The sequence below is a fragment of the Gastrolobium bilobum genome, unplaced genomic scaffold (genome assembly GCF_033153095.1).
Source record: "Gastrolobium bilobum isolate Gb01-03AN ecotype WA unplaced genomic scaffold, APGP_CSIRO_Gbil_v1 utg354, whole genome shotgun sequence".
NCBI lineage: Eukaryota > Viridiplantae > Streptophyta > Magnoliopsida > Fabales > Fabaceae > Gastrolobium > Gastrolobium bilobum.
This window is the reverse complement of record NW_026897778.1, coordinates 249356-259277: the sequence shown is the minus strand read 5'-3', so window position 1 is coordinate 259277 and position 9922 is coordinate 249356.

Sequence of the window (9922 nt, the reverse complement as noted above, 5' to 3'; positions counted from 1 at the left end):
TCTATCTTTATCACTCTTCATTTTAAAAAAAAAAAGCACACAATTCAAGAAAAACAGATAAGAGCTTAAAAAAAAGCTCCTCCTAGGAGCTTTTAGTTTTCCGTTTTTTTCTTCATTATAAAAAAAAGAGCTTTTCGTTATAAGAGCTTTTCTCAAAACCTGTTTGGCCTAGCTTATGCTTATAAGTAGCTTGTAGCTTAAAAAAGAGAGGATCCAAACAGGCACTTAGTCCAAATATTTAGTGGAGGGAGTTTGGGGGCAGTGCCTCCAAAAAAAAAATTATACAAAATTTTAAATGCATTCAAAAATAAAAGAATATAAATAAAAAAAGATTTATATCCCTCATGTTACATGAACCAAATTTTTTGTCATATTAAGAAAAAGACAAGACCAATTAATTGAATAATGTATCGTCTCATTTTCTTTAATATTATATAACTTGTCTTTTTCTTAATATGACAAAAAAATTTGTTCATATAATATAAGAGATATAATCCTAAAAAAAAAAAAAACTTCGACTTAACATAAAAAATAGTAATCAACTTAATGATATAAAATCACTAAAACATAAACAGTAAATAAGATGTGTTTCTTTCTTAGTTGTATTTCTGGCAAGGCAGTCACTAAAATTGTTCCTTGAGTGACATTCCTAATTAATTAAAATATGGAAAAAGTGTTTATTATTTTAAAGGATACAAAGTTGTGTTATTTTAAGTGAACGAAAGAGATAAATCATGGAAGAGAGAATAAGTGGAAAAAGTTTTAAAGATGTGGGTCTCATCTCTTTGTGAGAGTAAAAGAATATAAGGTGTGTCATTTAAATGACACATCTTTTTTCCTTAAAATATATATCTCTTCTTTATTAGAAAAATATTTGACCAAATTTATGTGTGCACTTGCACATGTTTGCAACCAAATACGTCCGCCACTGCTATATATATATATATATATATATATATATATATATATACAGCCAATTTAAATAAAGTTATCTACTGCTACCTTTTATAAATATGTATTGCCGGTAATACATAGTTATAATATTAAAGTTGTTTTTTACTCTCTCTCTCCTCAATCACTTTTAAGAACCTGTCTACTGATGTGGAGAGAGAAAAAAAAAATAACTTTAATATTATAACTTTGTACTGTCGGTAATACATAGTTATAAAAAGTAGCTGTCGATAATATTATCCAAAGTGGCTGTAGAAATATTTTTTCATATATATACATATAGGAAAAATGTGTATCATTTTAAAGGACACAAACTTGTGTCATTTTAAGTGAGAGAAAGAGATAAATCATAGGAGAGAGTATGGAGGAAAAAAGTTTTAAAGATGTGGATCTCACCTCTTTGTGAGAGTGAAAGAATATAATGTGTGTCATTTATCGTTTCTCAAGCTGCTTGAGATAATTTTATCTCCGGCTGCTAAATCATATACGTACAAATATTGATTAATGGTGATAAAGTAAAAGAGAGAGAAATAGAATCATAATCATTCAAAGGTGAATCAATTAATATAAGAGAATAAATCAATAAAACGACGTAGTTTTGGGGTAGACGGAGATAAACTTATCTCAAGTTGCCGGAGAAATATTTTTTCCATATATATATATATATATATATATAGAGGCAGACCTGTTTCACTGTTTGGTAGCCCATGTAGACATGAATTCTGATTTATTTATTTTTTAAGTATAATAGTAAAGTATGATGTTGGTTAGATTAGACTTTGTTTGGATATATAATGAAGGATGAAATGAAAATAAATAGAATACGGTGATATGGAATGAGATGACATATATTTTATGATGCTATGTAACAAATTAGCTTGTTAAAAAAAAGTGTTGGGAATAATTTTTTATGTTAAATTGAAGTTTTTTTTTTCATTTTTTTATTTTTTGTTTTTTAATGCATTTAAAATTTTATTAAAAAAAATTCGGAAACACTGCCCTCGAACCCTGTCACTAAATGTGCAGACATAAATAATATTTTCTGGATCTGTGTATCTATATATATATATATATATATATATATATATATATATATATATATATAAGGAGATGATTAATTCAAGACTAGGAAAATCTAACATAACTAGACTTAGACAAAACCTTATCATCATGTGTTACAAAAGTAAGTCCATCATATTTTGGGAAAGTTATAGAAATATTTATGTGATACATTCCATAAAACTGTATTTAACTATACACGTAACTTTATCTGAATAATTGTCTTCAACAAGTGTTTTTTTTTTCTTCTCTACTAAATTAACCGGTGTATAGTTGCGATCTGCAAAATAGTTTCCGTTTGTTGTGTTCGTTCACCTAAAATTGCTACTATCATTACTCAGGCTCAGTGATCGAACTGCGTGGCGGGGTGACTAATAGCGATACTACATTTGTTTACAGAGTTGCTGATGCACAGCTACTGACTGCTGCTAAACTTTATCCGTGAATTCTGTAATGACGGTATCTAGTAGCACTGTGAGTTAAGGTATGGTAACCAGAGTCTTAAATTTGAAACTGCCCCATCGAAGCAAACTGGATTTTGCATTTCTTTCGATTTTAAGTGTCGATAATAAAATCCGTAGGATCGGTACAAAGGGCCTTGTTGGCTGTTGGGACTTGGGAACGACGCCATTGTCCAATCCTATGGGACACGAAAATCTGACACGTTGGGCCGTCCGTGCCCTGCATCTAGAGCTACATTAATTTGTAGTGAAAATTTGTATTATATATATCCTCAATCTAAAACTTCACATCAACTATACCTCAGTTGTTAGCAGTATTATTAAATTTGATCGGGGCATTAATTCGGTCGTTTTGGGTTACTATTTACTAATCAGATCGATAGGTTATTAGTTAGTCTAGTTCATCCGGATATATAAAAATATATATAAATATAAATATATAAATTTAATTATATTTTTTATATTTAAAATGAGTTAAACAAGGTTCACTAAAAATTACTCAATCACACTTTTACAAGATCATAAAGCATAATAAATAAAAATGTACGTTATTATTATGTCAATTTAAATTGCAATTCATAATTCACATAGCATACATTTCAATGACATTCAAAAGGTCAGATGTTGTTAATTCATATTTTTCAAATTCATCTATAGTGAAATGACATATGTCATATTCTTATTTTATTGTTCCGCAAATTGTTTTAATATTGAAAGCTGAAATTTGAGGTCATTGTAAAAAAGTATATTACTAACAAATAAAATTACAAAAATTTAAAATGAGTTCTACATTTTTTTTTATAAAATGAAATAATTTTGATTTTTGATTTTTGGTTTTTTTATATAAAAATACATGATCTAACCGGTTCGCCGGGTTCTGAATCGACCCAGTCGGGTGTAGCCGAGTATCATAGCACTAGTTGTCACGACTGGTTGAGTAGAGTGGGGGAAAGAACTTAGGTTTGATTTCTTCTAAATACATTTTTGGGCAAATATGGAATTATCATCTTTCATTTTTAATAAAATTAAAAAATATAAACTAAAAATCAACAAAAAATAAGCCTTAAAAAATAAGACATTAATATGAAATTATTAGGAATAGATTATAAATGAAACCAAGTTAATGAGAAAAATGTTTATCCTTTTAAATAACACAACTTATATCATTTCATTCTCACAAAGAGGTGTGACTCACACCTTTATTTTTTTGTCAACTCTCTCTCCTCCTTTATCTATCTCTTTCTCTCTCTTAAAATGACACAATTTTACATCATTTAGAATGACACACACTTTACCCTAAGTTAATAGCTATCAGAAAATTTTCGAACAACTTGATTTTAGTAAAAATGCCCGCTGAGGCCAATTTTTTTTATTTTTTTTTTGGTAAATTCTTTGCCCTCACTTTAACTTACTCTTCTCGTGCCCTCCCCACACGTTATGAACCTCCTTTGAAACTTAAAAATTTGAAGATGAAAATTTTAATATAAAATAATTATCCTCAATATTTTTCTTTAGTTTTCTGAGAACAAAACATTTTCAGCATGACAAAAAAAAAAGTGTTTGTGTAAACAATTTTATTCATATAAAATATTTTATGCCAAGTATAATTTATCAAATATATGAAGGAAGTGAAAACTCGAATCCATTGTCACTTGTTAGTATTATTTTCTTCTCTCGAAACTTTATGGCATGTTTGGTGTACAAGTTAGAATAAGGTTTGATAGTATAAGTTTTGATAACACATTTGATGTATAGGATAAGATAAGGTCCGATAGTATAAAACCTGATAATATACTGTCTGATTAAATTTTAATACTATACTATCTAGTATTGTATAAGACAATTGTATAAGATAATAATATCCAGTATTTAATAATATATTATATAATACTAGATAGAATAAAAATAAATATTTTTAAGAAAAATATCATTTAATAAAGAATTTATACAATTTTTCTGAGGAGGAGGTTATACTTACTATATTTTATTAGCAAATCTTAACCGTTGATTTTCGTCAATCTAACAGCTATAATTTATTGGTTCACACTTATTAATTAATTATTAATTCTAAATAAATTATAACCATTGAATTGACATAAATCAACGGTTAAAATTTGATAATAAGATATAGTAACAAAAAAATAATAATAAATATAAGTTCTCCCAGAATTAATATCTTAAACTAACACACAAACAAGATTTCCGGTGATGGGTTGTTTTGACCCTGCAGGAGTTGTTGGCCTAATTAGAGAGTCTCATCCAGAGACTTATCACCCTCAGCTATGTGTTTATTCGTGTCAACAATTTGGGTGTAATATGAGTATGGGCACAACCATTATTCTATGTGCATGAGGCTTAATCTTACACCAGCATATGCTTTTTTGACACAATCTCAATTTCCTATTGGTTTAACAAACATGCTAGTATTTTATTTCGCTTCCCACAATGCAGCCACATCTTACTGTGAAGTTTATATGAAACTGGCATGTAAAATAGAAAAATCCATCAATAAAGAACTTGAGAAGCTCATCTTTCTTTGATATGCAAGGTTTATATACAAGTAACAGTGAGGTGAAACAAACATCAAAACTAGAGACTCTCTTCGACCACCGAGAAGCTTTTGCTCGACGGGGTGACATCTCCCAAGTACTCAAAATTAGTAAAAATTTACAATTCCAAACAAAAGCTAACATCTAATTCTTAGACATCAGTATCGCAAAATTTTCCAACCATACTGTTCTGAACATCCTTTACCACAGCAACTCTAGCAGCAGTTGCAGCCTTGTTTGCTGTGATTATTGCATTATTAATGTCAAGACTTTAAATTCTGAAATACTTTTCTATTGATTCATCTCATTCATTTACAGAGGATGAGTATTTATACACTTTATCTTCAAAACTAATTCCTAAAAATATTCTAACAACTTCTTAAACAAGAATTTGTTGTAAACAGAAACATAAACAGAAAGATAATCTAAATCTTTACAACAGTAATTCAATTTCAAATATCTCTTAATCTAACACTCCCCCTCAAGTTGGTGCATGGATGTCACACATGCCTAACTTGCCACTTGTATTATCCAGAGCTTTTCGTGAGACTGCTTTAGTCAAGATATCTGCTAGTTGACTTTCTGATCTAACAAACGGTGTAGTGATGATTTTCTGATCAAGCTTCTCCTTTATAAAATGCCTATCCACTTCAACATGTTTTGTTCTATCATGTTGGACTGGGTTATGAGCAATCTCAATAGAAGCCTTGTTATCACAGTAAAGGCTCATGGGAAGTTCATAATTAACTCCCAAATCACTTAAAACATTTTTTATCCATAGAAGCTCACAGATACAATAAGCCATACCTCTGAATTCTGCCTCGGCACTTGATCTTGCAACAACCTTCTGTTTTTTACTTCTCCATGTGACTAGGTTGCCTTCTACAAATGTGAAATAACCGGAGGTAGATTGTCTAGTAGTTTTATCCCCAGCCCAATCTGAATCAGTGTATCCTTCAATGTTCTTTTTGCTGTTTTTCGAGAAGAGGATACCTTTTCCAGGTGTTCCTTTGAGATATCTCAAAATACGATATACAGCTTTCATGTGATCTTCACTGGGAGAGTGCATGAATCTGCTTACCACACCAACTGCATAGGCAATGTCTGGCCGAGTATGTGACAAATATATTAGCCTCCCTACTAGCCTTTGATATCTTCCAATGTCTGCTTCTACTTGATTCGGATATATACCAAGTGAGTGGTTCATTTCAATGGGATTCTCAGCTGGTTTGCAAGCCAACATTCCTGTTTCTGATAAGAGATCTAGAGTATATTTTCTTTGAGTTAGAAAGATGCCTTTCTTTGATCTTGCAATTTCTATCCCAAGAAAATATTTTAGAGGTCCTAAATCCTTCATTTCAAATTCAGCTGCTAAATTTTGTTCCAGAGACTTCATTTCATCAAGATCATCTCCTGTTAATACCATATCATCTACATACACTATTAAAATGGTTACCTTTTGTGCTCTGTGTTTATAGAACAGAGTATGGTCAGAATTACTCTGTTTGTATCCGAATCTCTTCATTGCCACAGATAAACGCCCAAACCATGCTCTTGGTGATTGCTTGAGTCCATATAATGCCTTTCTTAGTTTGCAGACCAGATTTTCATTGGACTGGGTTAGTTGTACCCCTGGTGGTATGTCCATATAAGCTTCTTCCTCCAAATCGCCATTTAGGAATGCATTTTTAACATCAAATTGTTTCAAAGGCCAACCCCTGTTGGCTGCCAAGGAGATTAGAATCCTTATAGTGTTGAGTTTAGCCACCGGAGCAAATGTTTGCTGATAGTCGATCCCATACTTCTGTGTATATCCCTTGGCCACCAGTCTTGCTTTGTATCGGTCTATGCTTCCATCTGCCTTTAATTTGACTGTGAACACCCATTTGCACCCAATTGGTTTTTTTCCATTTGGCAAAGATGTTAATTCCCATGTTGAATTGCTTTGGAGTGCTTCCATTTCCACATTCATTGCTTTCTTCCAATTTGGATCATCCAGTGCTTCCTGTACACTATTTGGAATTGACACACTAGATAATTGATTAATAGATAGTGCATATGATTCGGACAATTGTTGAGTGGATACATAATTGCTGAGAGGATATTTAGCTTTGACTTGTGGGTCAGGTTCATACAATTGTTTCGGAATACCTTTGTTTATTCGAGAGGATTTTCTGATGTGTGTGTCAGGAGGTGAAACAGAAGGAGGAATAAGATTTACCTCGGTATTATGTTGAATTTCTGGGGCAGCCAGAGAAGATCCTTCGGTTATATGTGTTAGATGAGGCATCTCACTTTGTGGACCATCATTTACTGCAGTGGAAACTGCTTCTGGTTGAAAATTCTGGACAGCCACGGACTGATTATGTTCTGGTGTAGCTGGTTGTTCATTTGCGGCAGGAAGCAAGTTGTTAAGTGGTACGATGTAAGTAGAAAACCAAGCTTCTTCTTCTCTATTAATTACTGGTAATGGATGCTCCCCCTGAGAAGGAGAAGTGGAGGCTCCCCCTAAGTAGTATGGTTCATCTTCTCTGAAAGTGACTTCCAATGTGACATAGAATTTATGAGAGGAGGGATCAAGGCACCTGTAACCTTTTTGAACATCTGAGTAACCAACAAAAATACATTTTCTGGCACATGGATCTAACTTGGATCTCTGGTTTTTGGGAATATGGACATATGTGGTGCATCCAAATATCCTAGGTTCAAGATTAGAGGGGTGAGGGATAGAGAAGTGAGAGAGAAGTGTTTGGTAGGGGGTTTTGAAGTTGAGGACACTAGAGGGGGTCCTATTGATGATGTAGGCAGCAGAGGTAACCGCCTCTCCCCAATACGAAGAAGGTACATTCATGCCAAACAGGGATGCTCGAACCACTTCCAATAGAGTACGATTCATTCTTTCAGCCAAACCGTTCTGTTGAGGAGTGTAGGAGCACGAAGTCTGATGTTTGATTCCATGAGAAGATAAAAAATCATTAAAACCTCCATCCATATATTCCATTCCATTGTCAGTCTGAAGAACCTGAATTGTGCTGTAGAACTGCGTTTGAACCATATAAAAATTTTTTAAACGCAGAAAACACATCTCCTTTGTGTTTTAAAAGACTCAACCAGCACATACGAGAGCATTCATCAATAAACGTTACATAGTAATAGGACTTAGAAAGAGAAGGGACCTTTGCAGGACCCCATACATCTGAGTGGATAACTTGAAATGGAATAGTGCTTTTATTAAAACTTGGAAAAAAAGGAATTCTGTGGCTTTTAGCTAATGCACAGACTGAACAATGGAAATCACTAACATTTATCCTAGAAAAGAAATTGGGAAACAACTTATGAAGATATCGGAATGAAAGATGCCCCAGTCTGCGATGCCATAACCAGATTTTTTCTTTTGCTTTGTCCACAGCAGAGGTAGTAGATGCACGAGGAGAGAGTTCGTTGCTACAGGAAGAGACATCCAAGAAGTAGAGCTTGCCTTTTCTAACACCATAACCAAGGATCTTCTGCGTTTGGTTGTCCTGGAAAATACAAGAGGTAGGGAAAAAATGCACAGAGCAATTAAGATGAAACGTAATCTGACTAACAGAGAGGAGATTAAATTCGAGTGAGGGAACAGCCAACACAGATTTAAGATGTAACAAAGGAGAAAGGGATATAGAACCTTGACCAATTATGGCGGATGAACCACCATTAGCAGTTGAAATCTCAGTCTTAGGGGAAGGGGAAAAATCAGTCAGCAATGTATGATTTTTAATCATGTGATCAGATGCACCACTATCTATTATCCAGGAATCAAAATCAGATAATGTAAGGAGCGCATTGGACTTACCAGGAACTCCTTCATAAACAGCATTGGCAGAAGGGAGAGGAGAGTTACCCAGGACTCCTTCGTACACAGCATGGGCAGAAGAGGAATTAGAAGTCATATCCGGTGAGGGAGTGGGAGCTCTGTGCAGAATTTTCCGGCGAGGCCTTTTAGTAAAATCCCACCAATCGGGATACCCAATGATCTCATAGCATCGAGCTTTGGGGTGACCAACATCTCCACAGTGAGAGCAGAGTGGTTTCGGAGGAAAAGAATCTTTGCGAAGCTTTGGAGGACCAGATGATGGACGGCCGCCTTTGGCCACCATGGCTGAGGGCTCAGAGGAAGGAGCTGGACGATTCATAGTGACGCGTTGCTGGTATTCCCTACGGACGTAAGCATAAGACCCCTCAAGATCCAATTTTGGGTCTTTGCGGAGGATTTCACCGCGAACCTGATCAAACTCAGAATCAAGACCGCTGAGAAAGATGTGAACACGTAATCGAACGATAGAGGACTGCATGTGGACAACCCCAGCAACGGTGTCAGCCTGAGAGGAGGTACGATGATCTATATCTTGAAATATGGAAAGGAGTTCATTGTAATAGACAGAGATTGGGCGGCCATGCTGTTTCGTTGTGAAGGAACGTTGATTCAACTCAAACAAGCAAGTTTCATCGGAAGCATCAAAGAAGGTTCTTCGTGCGGCATCCCAAATTGCCGCTGCCGTTTCGAGGCGCAGGAAACGCTGCATCAAAGAGGGAGTCATGGAGTCTATGAGCCAGCTCTTGACTCTCTTGTTGTCGGTAACCCATGAATCGTACGAAGGGTCACCAACCGGTGGTTTCAGAGACGTTCCGGTGAGAAATCCGGACTTGTTACGCGCTCCAATGCGCATTTCTAGCAACTGGGACCAAAGAGGGTAATTGTTGTCATCTAGAACAACGGTGATGGGAAAAGATGAGATATCTTGTTGGATAATGATGTTGGAGGGTGGAGGAGGAACAGGGGAAGACGCGGCGGTGGGGTTGGTTTCAGGGGATGAATTCGTTGTGTCCATTGAAATGGATTAGGGATTTGGAATGGGAAAGGGA